Source organism: Lissotriton helveticus, chromosome 7 (genome assembly GCF_964261635.1).
Source record: "Lissotriton helveticus chromosome 7, aLisHel1.1, whole genome shotgun sequence".
In the NCBI taxonomy this organism is placed as follows: Eukaryota; Metazoa; Chordata; class Amphibia; order Caudata; family Salamandridae; genus Lissotriton; species Lissotriton helveticus.
In genome coordinates, this window is record NC_136068.1 from 1,218,343,793 (window position 1) to 1,218,360,865 (window position 17,073).

A 17,073-nucleotide genomic window follows, 5' to 3' on the forward strand; every position below is an offset into this window, starting at 1 on the left:
CTGCCTCTTTATGTCTCTCTCTTGTATCTCTGTGCACCCCTCCTACCTTTTCCTGCACCACCCTTGCCTCTTTTTCCACTGCTGATGTTTCTTTTTGTACTGCTCTTGCTTCTTTCTACACCTTTCTTGCCTCTTTCTGCACTTCTCTTGCTTATTTCTACACCTTCCTGCCTCTTTCTGTACCTCACTTGCCCCCTTGTCCACCTCTCCTACCTCTTTCTGCACCCCTCTTCCCTCTTTTTGTACCTCTGTTGGTTCTTTCTGCTCTATTCTTGCTTCTTTCTGCACCTCAGTTGCCTCTTGTCACACTTCTCATGGTTCTTTCTAAACCTCTGTTGCTTCGTTTAGCAATTCTCTTGCCTCTTTCTGCACTTCTCTTTCGTCTTTCTGCACCTCTGTTGTTTTTTTCTGCACCAATCCTGCCTCTTTTTGCACCCATCTTCGCTCTTTGTGCAACTCTTTAGCCTCTTTCTACACCTCTCTTCACCACTCTGGCCTCTTTTTGTATCTCTGTTTCTTCTTTCTGCACTGCTCTTGCCTCGTTCTGCACCCTTCGTACCTCTGCTGTTTTTTCTGCACTTTTCCTCTTTCTTTCTACACTGCTCGTGCCTCCTTCTGTATTTCTGTTGCTTCTTTCTGCATTCCTCTTGGTTCTTTCTGCACTGTTCTTGCATCTTTTTGCATCCCTCTGGCCTCTTTCTGCTCCTCTGATGCTCTTTCTGGACCTCTCTTGCTTCCCTCTGCAGATTTCTAACCTCTTTCTACACCTCACTTGCCTGTTTCACACATCTGTTGCTTTTTTCTGCAGATCTCTTGCCTCTTTCTGCACACCTCTTTTTTTCTTTCTGCACCTCTCTTGCCTCTTTCTGCACACTTGTTTTCTCTTTCTGCACCTTTCCTGCCTGTTTCTGCACCTCTCTTGTCTCTTTCTGTGCTTCTGTTACCTCTTTCTGTACTTTTCCTGCCTCTTTCTGCACCCTTTTTGCCTCTTTCTGCACCACTGTTGATTCTTTTTGCACTTTTATTGCCTATTTATGCACCTCTCTTGCTTCTTTATGCACATCACTTGTCTCTTTCAGCACCTCCGTTTCTTTTTCTGCAGATATCGTGCCCCTTTCGGCACCTCACTGGCCTCTTTCAGCACCTTTGTTGCTTTTATCTGCAGATCTCCTGCCTCTTTCTGCACCCCTCTTTTCTCTTTCTGCACCTTTCTTGCATCTTTGTTGGGTCTTTGCAGTACTGTTCTTACTTCTACCTGCACCTCACTTGACTCCTTTTGCACCTGTGGTCCTTGTTTCTGCACCTTTCCTGCCTTTTTCTGCACCTCTCTTGCCTCTTTCTTCACCTCTGAGTTAGAGGTACTTTTAATCCCCCTGCCCTATTATGTACTTGGGGCTTACAGGGGAGGTCATGCCAATCACAGGGATACCCCAACCATAGTGTACCCTAATGTATGTAGATGTTTTCACTGTATTCTAAGTGTCTTTCAGCATAGCACTGGCTCCGAGGCTGGTTAGTCAGTTACCACTAGTACCAGTCAGCAAAAGGTTGGGGGCACAGTATGACTTTGAAACAAGGCCTCTTTCTGCATCTCTGTTGGTTCTTACTGCATATATCTTACTTCTTTCTGTACTTTTCTTTGGCTTTCTCGTCTTCTGTTGCCTCTTTCAGCAACCCCTTGCCTCTTTTTGCACCTCAGTTGGTTCTTTCTGCACTGTTCTTGCTTTGTTTGCACCTTAATTGCCTCTTTCTGCACTTCTCTTGCTTCTTTCTACACCTCTGTTGGTTCTTTCAGCAATTCACTTGCCTCTTTCTGCACTTCTCTTGCTTGTTTCTGCACCTCTCATGCCTCTTACTATACCTCTGTTGCTTCTTTCTGCACTTCTCGTGCCTCTTTCTGCACGCTTCATCCCTCTTTCAGCACTGCTGTTCTTGCTTCTTTCTGCACTTTTCTTGGTTCTTTCTGCACTGCTGTTCCCTCTTTCTCTATCCCTCGTGCCTCTTTTATCACCTCTTTTGCTTCTTTCTGCACTTGGCTTCCTTTTTCTGAACCCCTCCTGCCTCTTTGTGCACCTCTGATGCTTCTTTCTGCACTTCTATTGCCTCTTTCTGCACCCTCTTTGCTTCTTTCTCCACCTCACTTGCCTCTTTCAGCACCTCTCTTGCTTTTTTTCTGCTGATCTCTTGCCCCTTTCTGCACCTCACTTGCCTCTTTCAGCACCTCTGTTACCTTTTTTGTGTAGATCTCTTGCCTCTTTCTTCATCCCTGTTTCCTCTCTCTGCACCTTTCTTGCCTATTTCTTTACCTCTCTTGCCTATTTCTGTTCCTCTCTTGCCTCTTTCTGCACTACTCTTGCTCTTTCTGCACCCTTTGCACCTCTTTCGACACCTCTGTTACTTCTTTCTATACTTTTCTTCTGTCTTTCTACACCCCTCATGCCTCTTTATGTATCACTCTCAACTCTTTGTGCACCCCTCCTATCTTTTTCTGCACCAATATTGCTTCTTTTGCATCCCTTTTGGTTCTTTCTGCACTGCTCTTGCTTCTTTCCATACCGTACTTGCCTCTTCCTGCACTTTGTTATGTACTACTATCTCTTCTATAGCGCACGGCTACCCCAAAAGGGTGTCCCGGCGCTTTCCCAAAGAGACCTGAAACCGAAAAACACAACACGGCAGCTCACAGTAGTCACAAGAATTATGCAGAAAAAAGCCAAGTCTTCAGCTCCCTTCTAAAAGAAAGGAGACTGTTGGCTTTACGAAGGGTAATAGGGAGCTCATTCCAGCGGCATGCCGCCAAGTACCGGAAGGACCGTCCTCCCATCCGGGCACGTCTAATAGACGGTACATCGGCCTTAGCCAACCCAGCCGACCGCAACATCCTCCGCGGCGCATAGAAAGCCATGCGCTTCCTGATGTAGTTCGGGCCAACTGAATGAAGGGCCTTAAACGCCAAAGTAAGAATCTTAAATACGATTCTTTTGGAGATGGGCAGCCAATGCAACCTTTTAAGCAGATCCGAGGCTCTTGCTCTCCGTGGAAGGCCACAAATAGCTCTTGCCGCTGAATTCTGCACTATTTGCAGCCTGGCCAACAGATAATTTGGCAATCCTGAATATAGGGCATTGGCGTAGTCTAGTCCCGACCCAATTAACGCCTGAACAATACATTTTTTGTACTGCAAGGAAAGCAGCGGAAGAAATTTTCTAAGCATCTTCAGTATGCCGAAGCATTTCCCTGACAGCCCAGTGATATGGGGTCTGAAAGAAAGGCCGTCATCGCACACCACACCAAGGTTCTTAGCTTGGGTCGACGCCTTCTCAGGAGGAAACATGTCCTGGGGCCACCAAGATTTCCAGCAAGGATCAGGAACACAGCCAAAGAAAAACAGCTCAGACTTATCTGAGTTGCATTTCAGGCTGTGCCGTTGAAACCACGCAAAGACCGCACTCAGGCAGCCTTTGATCCTGGCGCCATCAAAAGCCTCTCCCTTCCTGCAAGTGAACAGGAGCTGGGTGTCATCAGCGTAAGATATGATCTGGGCACCGAAAGCCTCCGCTACCTCCGCCAGAGGGGCCATATAGATATTAAAAAGGGTGGGGCTCAGAATAGACCCTTGAGGAACCCCCACCTCTAGCGGCGGCATTTCAGCGGAGAACGGAGGTGCCCAGATCACCTGTCGACGACCCGATAGAAAGGATTGAAACCAATCCAACACCGTCCAATGCAGCCCGATCTCCCAGAGTCTTAAAAGGAGACCGTCATGTGGGATGGTGTCGAATTCCGCCGACAGGTCAAGCATGACTAACATAGCCTTTCCCCCTAGATCAAGAGTTTCCCTGATAGCTTCGGTGACCTCAAGGAGGGCTGTCTCCGTGCTATAATTAGCACGGAAACTAGATTGAGAATCATGGAGGATGTTGTTGCTCTCGATGAAGTTGGTAATCGAGAGCTGTACATGTTTCTCAACCACCTTCGCCAGAGCAGGAAGCAGGGAGATTGGCCTATAATTAGCCTGCACCAGGGGATCTAATGTAGGCTTTTTGAGTAACAGCAGAATCAGCGCGTGTTTCCATGCCCGCGGTTCAGCAAGATGTTAACTGCAGGAACCACTCTACCCAGACATTTCGCTGGACATGGATCCAGAGGATAGCCAGACTGAAGCCGGGACAACAGATCATGAGATGTGGCACAGGACATCGGCGGAAAGACCGATAGTATGGGCCCTGTCTCTTCCACTAATGAAGGTAAAGAGCTCAGTTTATATGACGGCGCATTGGCATCCACACTGGGAAAAGACTCCTGAATAGCCTTAATTTTAAGTGCGAAAAAGTCTGCAAGCTGACTAATCCACTCTTCTGTGTGAAAGTGAGGAGGTGAACAAGCAGCTGGGGAAGCAAACTCCTTTACTATTCTAAAGAGTTCCCTACTCATGTTATCCGCTTCATCTATTCTGCGCTCAAGATATTCTTTTTTGCCTTCGGAAATATGTTTGTGATAAAGCTTAATAGCGTCACGATATTTTATTTTATCCTCTAACTCATATTTGCGCCGCCACACTCTTTCACACACTTCACTTGCTTCTTTCTATACCGCTGTTGCTTCTTTCAGCAATCCTCTTGCCTCCTCTTGCCTCTTTCTGCACTTCTTTATCTTTTTTCTGCACCCCTCCTGCCTCTTTCTGTACCTCTTGTGCCTCTTTGTGCATCTCTCCAACCTCTTTCTGCACCACTCTTGCCTCTTTTTGCACCTCATTTGGTTCTTTCTGCACTGCTCTTGCTTCTTTCTGTACCTTACTTGCCTCTTTTTGCACTTCTCTTGGTTTTTTCTAAACCTCTGTTGCTTCTTTGAGCAATTCTCTTGCTCTTTCTGCACTTCTCTTGCTTGTTTCTCCACCTCTCTTGCGTCTGTCTGTATCTCTGTTGCCTCTTTCTGCACTTCACTTGCATCTTTCTGCACCTCTCTTGCCTCTTCCGGCACCACCTCTTGCTTCTTTCTGTACCTTACTTGCCTCTTTTTGCACTTCTCTTGGTTTTTTCTAAACCTCTGTTGCTTCTTTGTGCAATTCTCTTGCCTCTCTCTGTACCTCTGTTGCTTCTTTCTGTAGTCCTCTTCCCTCTTTATGCCCTCCTCATGCTGCCTTCTGCACCTCTGTTGTTCTTTCTATACCTCTGTTGCTTCTTTCAGCAATTCTCTTGCATCTTTCTGTACTTTGCTTGTCTGTTTCTGCACCCCTCTTGCCTCTTTCTGCACCCGTCTCCCCTCTGTGTGCAACTCTCTAGCCTCTTTCTATACCTCTCTTCATTCTTTCTGCACCACTCTTGCCTCTTTTTGTAACTCTGTTGCTTCTTTCTGCACTTCTCTTGCTTCTTTCTGCACCCTTTGTGTATCTTTCAGCACCTCTGTTGGTTCTTTCTGCACTGCTCTTGCTTCTTTCTGCACCTCTGTTCCTTCTTTTAGCAATTCTCATGCCTCTTCCTACACCTCTTTTATCTCTTTCAACACTTCTATTGCCTCTTTTTGCACCTCTTTTGCCTCTTTCGGCACCTCTGTTGCTTCTTTCTGCACTACTCTTTCTTCGTTCTGCACCTCTGACTTAGAGGTAGTTTTAATCCCCTTGCCCAATTATGTACTAGGGCCTTACAGGGGAGGTCAGGCCAATAACAGGGGTACCCTAATCCATAGTGTACCCTAGTGTATGTAGATGTTTTCACTGAATTCTAAGAGTCTTTCAGCATAGCACTGGTGCTACTAGTTGGTTGGTCAGAGTCAGTTACCACCAGTACCAGTAAGCAAAACGTTGGGGGCACAGTATGACTTTGCAACAAGGCCCCTTGCACCCCTGCTGGTACTTTCTGCATGTCTCTTGCTACTTTCTGTACCTTTCTTCATCTTTCTGGACTTCTGTTGCCTCTTTCTGCATTTCTCTTGCTTCTTTCTGCACTTTTCTTCCTCTTTCTGCACATGTTCTACCTCTGTAGGAATAGTTAGAAATTAGCATTAAAAACCCTTTGAAAATCACTGAAAAAACATAGGTTTCAGGGACATTATAGTTAGAAATTATCATTTAAAAAATCTTTGAAATTCACTAAAAAAACTATAGGTTTTAGAGACGTTATTGTTACATGATTACAAAATCAAGCACCGCTATTTTGCGGGTCCGGGCTCCGGGGCTCCTGGGTCACGTGACGACGACGTGACGACGCCATCTTGGGAAGGCTGTTCCCTTCCTTGATTTGGGGGTTAGCGCGCTAGCGCTTATCACCGCCACTCGCCTATATAAGGTGAGCCTTGACTCGGGGTCAGCCTGGAGAAGGTGACCACCGCGTTGCAGAGATTTCCTGGCGCAGTGCTGTGCTTTGGCTCGCGCTCCTGCTTTTATTATCACCCTATTTTGTATCTGAGTTCATTTGTTTTTTATTTTCCCCTGATTTTATGGCGCTGCTGCTGCGACTCCTCCCTGGCCCTCACCGCATATAATTACAAAATCAAGCACCGCTATTTTGCGGGTCCGGGCTCCGGGGCTCCTGGGACACCTTTACTGCCTGGCGCCTTCCTTTTCAGCTGTAGTAGGCGCGCAGCGCTTTTAAACAGACAATTTTACTCGTTTTTGTGTGTTGTGTAAAATTTAAACTGTGCACCTGGTTTTTACCTGTTTGTCTTTAGCGAGGTAGCGCCCACATTCTTACATCATAATTGTGCCCCCCACCGCTTGCAGAAGCGGAGTGTTGTCACCTGCATAATTTGTTTGGGCAGGAAGTAGGGCCGCCATCTTGGGGCTGCTGTCTGGCAGCGTGCCATCTCTCTCAGCGCTCTAGTTCTCCGCGGGGAGAACGAGGAGGCAGTATTTAAGGCGAGCTGGTGGGAGCTGCTCGACCTTTATGGTAAGGGGACACCTTTACTGCCTGGCGCCTTCCTTTTCAGCTGTAGTAGGCGCGCAGCGCTTTTAAACAGACAATTTTACTCGTTTTTGTGTGTTGTGTAAAATTTAAACTGTGCACCTGGTTTTTACCTGTTTGTCTTTAGCGAGGTAGCGCCCACATTCTTACATCATAATTGTGCCCCCCACCGCTTGCAGAAGCGGAGTGTTGTCACCTGCATAATTTGTTTGGGCAGGAAGTAGGGCCGCCATCTTGGGGCTGCTGTCTGGCAGCGTGCCATCTCTCTCAGCGCTCTAGTTCTCCGCGGGGAGAACGAGGAGGCTGTATTTAAAGCTCGCTTCCTCCGCGCAGCGGTGACGCGCAGCGGAGGCGCCTGACTCGCGCCTGAGTCAAGCCAGAGTCCTGCCCGTCTGCGCCCGTCAGCGTCCCGGAGGCGTTTCGGGCGGCAGGCGGGGCTCTGGTTTCTCGGGATGTGCAAGTCTGGCGCACTCTGCGTGCGGTATACATCTGAGGAGCTGTGCTCTCTGAACTTTCGAGAGGGCCGGTGTTGCTCTGTCTTTCCGGCACGCCATAGGGGTAAGCTTCGCTGCCCGGGCTGTAGCTGGCGCCCTAATCGGGCTTTATCATCTGCCCCTACTAGTAACAACGTGGGCACAGAGTATGCATGCATGCTGCTTAATACCAGATCGGCGTGTTGTCATGCGCAAGATATCTTTGAGCTTCTTGAGACAGAGAAGCCTCTCTGCTTATTGCTGACCGAGACATGGTGGGGAGAGTTCTCGAACCCCGACGTGGCGATGGCAATTCCGTCAGAGTATAACATCTTCAGGAAGGACCGGGCCAAGGGCAGGGGCGGAGGGGTCGCACTGCTGGTGAAGAAGGGCACGGTTTGCACCGTCTTGCAGTCGGAGGATATCCGTGGCTCGGAGTCGCTTGCTATTTCTATCATGCTAGCGCCGCGCCAATCAGTGAAAGGACTCCTGGTCTATCGACCTCCAGGTCCGCCCGGTACTTTCTTCGCTGACCTTGAGTCGGTGTTGCTGGGATTGGCCTTGAGAGCAGAGCATTGCATAGTTGCGGGGGACTTTAACATCCGTATGGACGATCCGTCTGACCCCGCTGCTATAAAGCTGTCCGACACCTTGACTCCGCTGAGCTTTATCCCCTATTTGAGGGGGCCGACTCATGCGAAGGGGCACACGCTTGATCAGGTCTTTTCCACTTCGCCTTTGGTGGTGGAAGGCATTCTCCCGGTTGTGTGGTCGGATCACTGCCTTGCCAAATTTTCTATCACTGGCAGTGTTAGGTCGTCCGTCCCTGCCCCTCAGCATCGGGCCGGTGCTGCCAGAGCATTCAATCGAGTGACCCCGGAGCTGTTGGCTCAGGCCGCCGTGGATCACCCCTGCCCGCTTGTCGGAGACCTCGAGAGAGACCTGGAGTCCCTGCAGGAGTGGCTTGCGGTTAGGCTTGATGATCTGGCCCCGGTGTTGCCTCCCCGCTTAACATCTAAGCGGGTCTCGGCCCCTTGGTTTACTGCAGCACTGCGGGCTATGCGGCAGCAGTGCAAGGTTGCCGAAAGGGCCTGGCGGGCACACTATGATATTGGGGACAGGTCTGCCTATAAACGCGTGGTGAATGACTACCATCGGGATATCCGCCTTGCTAAGAAAATTTATCTTGCGGACAGAATCGAGGCAGCATCGAACTCTAGTAAGGAAATCGTTACTATTGTGAGAGAATTTATTTCTCCCCGGACCGTCTCGTCGGAAGAGGTGCCCCTAGAGTCCTGGGCGGCGGATCTTGCCTGTTTTTTTACGGCTAAGATAAAGCTTATTCAGGATTCGTTTCCATCGGGAGCGCCTGAGGAAACATCGTCTATTTCCGCGGCTGGCCCTCCCTCTCCCGCCTGGCAGGGCGCCGTCCTGGCCGAGTTTCCATCTCTGCCGGCCTCTGCCTCCTTAGCACTTATGGGCAATTTAAAATCGGGGTCGCCACTTGACCCATGCCCAGCTAAGCTCTTGGGTAAGTTGGCGGAGGTGGTTAACCCACTGGCGAACCCTATTCTCAATCTTTCATTGAGTCAGGGAGTGGTTCCGCCAGGATGGAAGCAGGCGATGGTCATCCCGCTGCTAAAAAAACCGGGGCTCGATCCGAAGGTCCCAGCCAATCATAGACCGATTTCGCTGCTGCCGGCCCTCGTTAAAATCCTGGAGAAGCACGTCCAGTCGGTGCTCTCCAATTTCCTGGAGTCTCATGAGATCTTGCACGACTCCCAGTCTGGCTTCCGCACTAATCGTAGTACCGAAACCGCGCTCCTTGAGGTTTCTGAAACCATCAAGGGAGTGTTGGATACCGGGGGCAAAGTCATGCTGGTGTTGCTGGACTTGTCGGCGGCTTTTGACACCGTCCCCCATGATGGCCTTCTCGCAAGACTCTATGAGATTGGCCTGCGGGGGACGGTGCTCAAATGGTTTTCATCCTTTCTTGCCGACCGCCGGCAAACGATCTGGACGCCGCCTGACACCGCTGTGATGCCGCCATTGGGAGTCGGGGTCCCTCAGGGCTCTATTTTGAGCCCGACCCTTTTTAATATCTTTCTGTTCCCCTTGGCGGCGGTCGTGGAGTCTTTCGGTGTCCGGATCGTGTCATATGCCGACGACACCCAGCTCCTCTTCTCTTGCGAGAGAGGGGCTGACTTTGACGGGGAGAGTATCCGGAGTTGCCTTCGGGCTGTGTTTTCATGGTTCCAACTGCACAGCCTCAAGTGCAACTCCGATAAGTCCGAGGTACTCTTTTTCGGGTGCGATGCGGAGCCTAGCTGGCAGGCCTGGTGGCCCATTGACATGTTCCCTCCGTCCGGTTCTTCCCCGGTGGCTAAGAACTTGGGGGTTAAGATGGATGGGGGACTGTCAATGAAAGCCCAGATTTTTGGGGTGACCGGCACCTGCTTCGGCCTATTAAAAATGCTGCGGAGGTTCTTGCCTCTTTTGTCGGAGGAGCATAGGAGGCTGACAGTGCAGGCCCTGATAGGCTCCAGGTTGGATTATGCCAACATTCTTTACCTGGGCCTACCTGAGTACCTGTTACAGCGGCTTCAGGTCGCGCAGAATGCGGCGGCCAGGGCCATTTTTGGTCTAAACAGACGCGCCAGTGCCTCTGGGTTAATTAGGACTTTGCATTGGCTACCGATCCGTAAACGGATCGCTTTTAAGGCCATGATATTGGCCTATAAGGCACTCCACGCAGTAGGAGCTAAACATCTCCAAAAGAGAGTGGTCTTTTACCATCCGGGCCGCTCTCTGCGGTCTGAATCGCTGTTTATGGCGGCCGTCCCGCGTATTAAGAGAGCTCGCCTGGGCGGCCGTTCTTTCAGTCTGCTAGCCCCACAGATGTGGAATGCGCTTCCACTCTCACTTCGGGGAGCGACTAGTCTTTTGGACTTTAGGAGAGGTCTTAAAACCTGGTTGTTCACCCAGTAGGCCTCACTAGCTGCTCTTTCTTGTTTCTCTGTGTGTGTGGTGTCTTTTTTTTGTTCTTTTTAATTGCGTTATGTTATTCTGAATCTGTCCCCCTTACCCAAAGCGCCGGGACACTCTTTTTGAGTAGCCGTTGCGCTATATTAAATACATAAATAACATAACATAACATAACATAACGACGACGTGATGACGCCATCTTGGGAAGGCTGTTCCCTTCCTTGATTTGGGGGTTAGCGCGCTAGCGCTTATGACCGCCACTCGTCTATTTAATGCTCGCCTGGAGCGCAGCGGTCGCGCCTGCGCTACGCCTGAGTCTCGCCAGAGTCCTGCCCGTCTGGGCCCGTCAGCGCTAAGGCAGGGCTAGGGCAGGGGACTCTGGCTCCCTCATGATGATAGCGGCTGGGAACCTGCGTGTATTGCGCCACGAGGTAAGAGACTGCCACCATGGCACCCTGGATCCTCTTAGCGGGCCTTTTCACTGCCCCTCCTGCCCTTTTAAACTCCCTAATGTTAAGCCTATGTTAAGTCTTCAATCTAGACTGCCTTGTGTTCATAAACTTGATTCTGTTTTAGACGGAGCTACCCAAACCACTCTTAAAATTTTTCATCTGAATGTCAGATCTCTGGCATGTCACTATCAAGAAGTACTTTCTTTGATTACAGATGACAATCCGGATATTTTCTTTTTTACCGAAACCTGGCTGCATGATCAATCTATGGCGGTCATGAATTTAGCCCTCCCTGCGGGATACACTATGCACTCTCTCCACCGTAATGCTAGAGGCGGAGGCATCGCAGTTGCGGTAAAAACTTGTTATCCTTGCGCCTGGAAACCTACCATCATAGCAGGGTGTGAGAGCGCGCACTTTAACATCACTGTTAATCCCCACTTTACCTTTTCGGGATTACTAATTTATAGGCCTCCCGGTCCTGAGGGCGCCTTCCGTCACAGCCTTCTGGAGGTTGTCTCCTCTCTAGTCATGAAAACTGTTAATTTCACGATTATTGGCGACCTTAATTTGCATATGGAAGCTCCACTTTCCAACTCGGTCCAGTGCTTGTTGGCAGGTCTTGAAGCATTTCAACTAAGCCAACTGGTACAACTACCGACTCATATAGGTGGTCACTTGTTAGATCCCTTTCTGACGAATCTCGCCACCAATATTTCAGTGCTCCAACCTAGACCTATGGCCTGGACCGATCATCATTTGATCGAAACTCTCATCTTTACTCCTATTGCCCCCCCTAGAATCAATACTCCTGACATTCTTAAACGTCCCTGGAGAAATTTGAATCTAGAGCATTTTCACCAGCTTTTGATGAAACACCATCCCCAACCGCCCATTGAGGTTTCCCGTGGTTATGATAGCTTTTGTAAGTGGTTAAATCACTCATTAGATATTCTTATACCGGCCAGGTGGAGTAAGACCAGATCAAGTCCCTCTAGTCCTTGGTATGACGAATCCCTCAAAACGCTCAAATCTTCCTGCAAAAAAGCGGAACGTGCATGGCGTAAAACTTATGATGCTGACCTCAAGTCGGCCTATAGGGCCTGCACCAGAGTCTACCATCGGGCTATATGTTCAGCTAGGGCTGCTTTCTATTCTCAGGAGATAAAGAACAGCACCAATCCCACCCAGGTTATCTTCAGGGTATGCAAAGACCTCACAAGTAAAAAGACCGATACTACTACTCTTGAAGCCTCGCTGGCTCACTGTGAGGATCTGGCCTCGTTTTTTGTTGAAAAGGTGGAGGCCATATATAGGTCATTCTCTCAGTCCCCCATCAGGGAGATTATCACTGCACCTATGGTCTCTAAACCACTGTTAATCATTCCCAGTCCTACTCTGGAGGAGTTCAAAGCCTTGACGACAAAAGTCAAATCTGGTTCCCCGGATGATCCCATGAGACCTATTCAATTCCGGGAACTCGCCCAGTGTTGCTACCCTGCCATGCACAGTTTGATTGATCTGTCCTTTAACACCGGCAGTGTTCCCATGGCATGGAAGCAGGCGACTATCATCCCTATTCTTAAAAAGCCTGCCCTGGACCCTACCAAATCCGAACATTACCGGCCTATCTCCCTTCAACCTTGGCTAGCTAAATTAGCAGAATCACATGCTAATCATGTCTTATCATCTCATCTGCAGGAAGCTAATATACTGGACTATTCCCAGAATGGGTTTCGTGCGGGCCACAGTACCGAGACCGCGCTCTTGGTTGTCGTGGAACATATCAGGAAGATGTTGGACCTGGGTCAGACGGCGGCACTGATCCTATTGGATCTTAGTGCCGCCTTTGATACGGTTTCCCACCAGATCCTTCTGCGACGTCTCGTGGAGGCTGGAGTTGGTGAGATAGCACTTGAGTGGTTTCGATCCTTTCTCACGGATCGAACCTTCAAAGTATCTACACCTCCCTTTTTCTCTGCTCCTTGCCCCATTCTTCAGGGTGTCCCGCAGGGATCGGCCCTTAGCCCTACCCTTTTTAATTTGTATGTTCAGCCGCTGGCGGAGGTAGCCCATAGTTTTGGTCTCACCATGGTGTCATACGCCGATGACACGCAGCTGGCGGTGGCACTTAATGGTGATTCCAACATGGATGCCCCTACCTTTCAGTCAGCTCTCAAAGCTGTGGCAGGCTGGATGACGAATAATCGACTCCAACTTAATGCCTCTAAGACCGAGGTTATTATTTTTGATAGGGAAAGTGGGTTCTGGGGAGATCAATGGTGGCCACTTGAATTGGGCCCTGTTCCCACCCCTGTTGCCGAAGTCAGAAATCTTGGGGTGTGGCTCGAAGACAAACTCTCTTTCACCTCCCACACTAAACGTATAGCTGGTACATGTTTTGGTGCCCTGCAGTGTCTCCGACCCATTTTTAAGTTTTTTGATGCGGACACCAGACAGATCATAGTCCAAGCTCTGGTTCTTACCCGATTGGACTATGCCAGCTCTCTGTTTTTGGGTATGAATCAGGCAGAACTAATTCGCCTTCAGAGGGTGCAAAATGCGGCGGCCCGGATGCTGGTCGGCCTTCCGAAGTTTGTCTCTGCCCGCCGAACTATCCAAGATCTCCACTGGTTGCCTGTTGGGCAAAGAATTAAGTTCAAAGCTCTTTGCTTAACTTTTAAAATTCTTAAATCAGCCTCCCCTCCTATTCTTTCGCAGACAATCCTTCACTATGTCCCTTCCAGAGCCCTTCGATCCTCAGGGTTAAATCTTGCCATCGTGCCACGCTTTAAAAGAGCTAGAATGGGTGGACGTTCTTTTTCAGTGCTGGCGGCCGCTCTCTGGAATTCTCTGCCTGCCCCTCTCGGTTCCATCCCTGATTTGCTCCTTTTTAGGAAGGCCCTAAAAACCTTCCTATTTTCTACAGTTTAGTCTCATGCGTTTTTTGGTTATTTCTGTTGTGTTGTGTTTTATCATCTCCTAAGCGCCGGGACGCCACTTGGCTGCGGCATCTGCGCGCTATATAAAATTAAAAAAATTAAAAAATTAAAAAAAAATTAGCATTCAAAAACCCTTAGAATCTCACTGAAAAAAACAAAGGTTTCAGGGACGTTATAGTTAAATGGACATTTCACTTGTACAAAACCAGAAAAATTCGGCCGTTATAGTTAGTTGATTTAACTATAACTCATGCACTGCTGATGACGTCACATATTATATAATTCATGACATGGTCAGTGACATTACTGATGATATTTCAAATGACATCACTGATGACATCATCCACATGATAATCGAATGCACCTCCTCATACCCCAATATAACCTTTGATACGCCCACTCTAAAATCCAGACTACCATTTTCGAACCCATAGACACACCAATACCAGTTACTACATACCCACTCACTGATTCCTAGGTCTACACACACATCCACTCATTCATCCATACAGTCACTCATACATGCAGTCACTCGTCGATTCAGCACTATCATATGCACTCATACACCTATAAAGACACGCACACACTGCCACTCATCCATAGAGTTACTCACACACCTAGTCATGCAAAGAATCAATTACACTCCCTTTTACTCACCTATACTCTCCTATACAGCTATACACACACCACCTCACTTATTCTTACAGATACTAACACATACTAAGTCTCTTATACAATCACTGATACAAGCATCCACTCATCCATACAGCCACCCTCACAATCACTCACTCACTCTCACACATGTACCACTGAGACATCTATTCACTCACCAACACATCCACACACACATTCACCCACCCATACAGCCCTTCACACATGCAGTCTTGAACCCATACTCCTAGTAAATCACCCACTCACACATCTGTGCATCTATGCACAGAGTCACACACTCCCCACCCACTCACACACACACTAAGGCACCCATACAGATACTCAGACAACCAATCTATAACCCATATAGAAACTCATGTAGCTACTGACCAACCCATGCAGCCGCTTACACACCAACTAACAGACTGATACAGAGATTCACACCGTAGACACGTTTAATCACTCACTTATAAAGTAAGGCCCGCACCCACTAACTCATCCATTCAGACAATCATACACCAATTCATTCTTCAATACACCTTGGCATTTATATTTATATAATGATAAGATAAGATAAAATATATTTGTAAAGCGCTCGATTGCCGCGGCATCTTGGCTCTATTTGATCCTGCACCTACTTAGAGGGAAACAGTCAGGATTTGAGCATTTTCCTAAAAAACTGCCTGTTTGACTGCAACCTCATAGTCACTGGCATCTTATTACATAGTTTGGCTGCACAATGCGATATGGTCCTACCTCCCCATCTTGCTCTGTGGACTATAGGAACTTGTACAAGACCCACATTTTAGGATCTAAGATTTCTTTTAGGTGCATACCATATGAACAATTTCTGCATATCCTCAGTCACACCTCCATATAGTGCCTTATGAGCCAGACAAATGGCCTTAAATTGCATTTGTTGCTGAATCGGGAGCCAAGGTAATGACCTAATATTGGCAGAAGTGGGGTGACATTTAGGAATGTTTAATAGTGATCGTTCTGCGGCATTTTGTAGAGAATGTAATTTAGTCATCTGCGCCTTGTCAATGCCCATAAAGAGTGCATTGCAGTAATCTATTGTTGAAAGGATAAGGGCTACCACTACAGTTTTCCTATGTTCCTGTGGTATGAAAGGTAGAATCTTATGTAAACTCTTCAATAGGAAGAAACAGGAGGACGTTAACCGGTTGACCTGGCCTGAGAAATGTAGTTGGTTGTCTAGGATCACTCCTAGATTCCTGGCCTTAGCTGTCAGGCAAGGGCACTCACCCGCCTCTGTTGGCCACCATGTATGGTTCCACAGCATCGGGCCATTGCCAAATTCCATGATCTCTGTTTATCCCTATTAATTTTAAGAAAACTTTGACTCATTCAGCTCATGATACCAGTCAGACAGTTATGGAAGCAAATAGCAGTAGCCTCCGGATGTTTAGATACGGATATGACAATCTGAGAGTCATCCGCATATGAGACTAGCATGAAACCATGCTGTCTGATAAGTCTGGCCACATAGATATTAAATAGGGTTAGTGATAACTCCGATCCCTGTGGTACCCCGCATGGGAGATGGAAAACCTAATTGTAGATTGTCCCAGTGTATACTCTGCTCCCTAGACACAAGAAATGAGGAGAGGAGGGCCAGAGCCAATTCCCCAATCCCCACAGCCTGCAGCCGCCGCACTAACACCTTGTGAATCACAGTGTCAAATGATGCTGATGGGTCTAATAGGATAAGGACGGCTCTGCCTCCCCGTCCACCTATAAAACATATTTAAACTTTACGGAAATACACAGTCACTGGATGATGTCAGCAGTGATGTCATTTGAGATGTCATCAGTGATGTCACTGACCATGTCATGAATGATGTAATATGTGACGTCATCAGCAGTGCATTGCGGGGGCGTGAGTTACAGTTAGCTCAACTAACTATAATGGCCGAAATACTCTGGTTTTGTACGAGTGGAATGTCCAACTAACTATAACTTTGCTGAACCTGTGGTTTTTTTAAGTGAATATATATATAGCCAACACTGGCAACATATAGGTTACATTTCCCACCCATGCTCAGTATTCTCTATTCAGTTTTTTTCCAGAGGAACATAATCCATCATAATTAATTGCCGGCATCGATTCATCATTCTTCCAGCACTAAAGGTTACGCTTGTCCACTTCATAGGCCGAGCCAATTTCAGTTTGTAACTTTTACTAGGCTGTCCCCACCACCATTAAGTTTTATTTTACTTTAGCATTGCTTAACATTATCATGGTTTCTTGTTTGGCAATCTTCTTCATGTGTACTGTACTTCTATTACTTAGCTAGTCTCCCTCAGGTGACTGCCTGTCTCATTTTTTTTTTTGCACGTGCTACTGTCTACTACTGCTATCACCACCCACCATGGCACCTTGGGAAACCAAACCATCACCATGCAGCCATCGCTTCACCTAAACATCAATCACAGGTAAGAGAAGAAGTGTGGGAAAGGCACCAATGCATATACTATGGAAATTAATTAATTAACACATCCACATCCTTCCGAGTACATAGGGGTTTTAGTTGCAGACTGCATAGACTAGGAGGAGAGACTAACAGTAATGTTATGTTATGTTATGTTACTGTTAGTTTTATAGAGCGCTCAGCTGCTCAAAAGAGCGTCCCGGCGCTAAAGATCA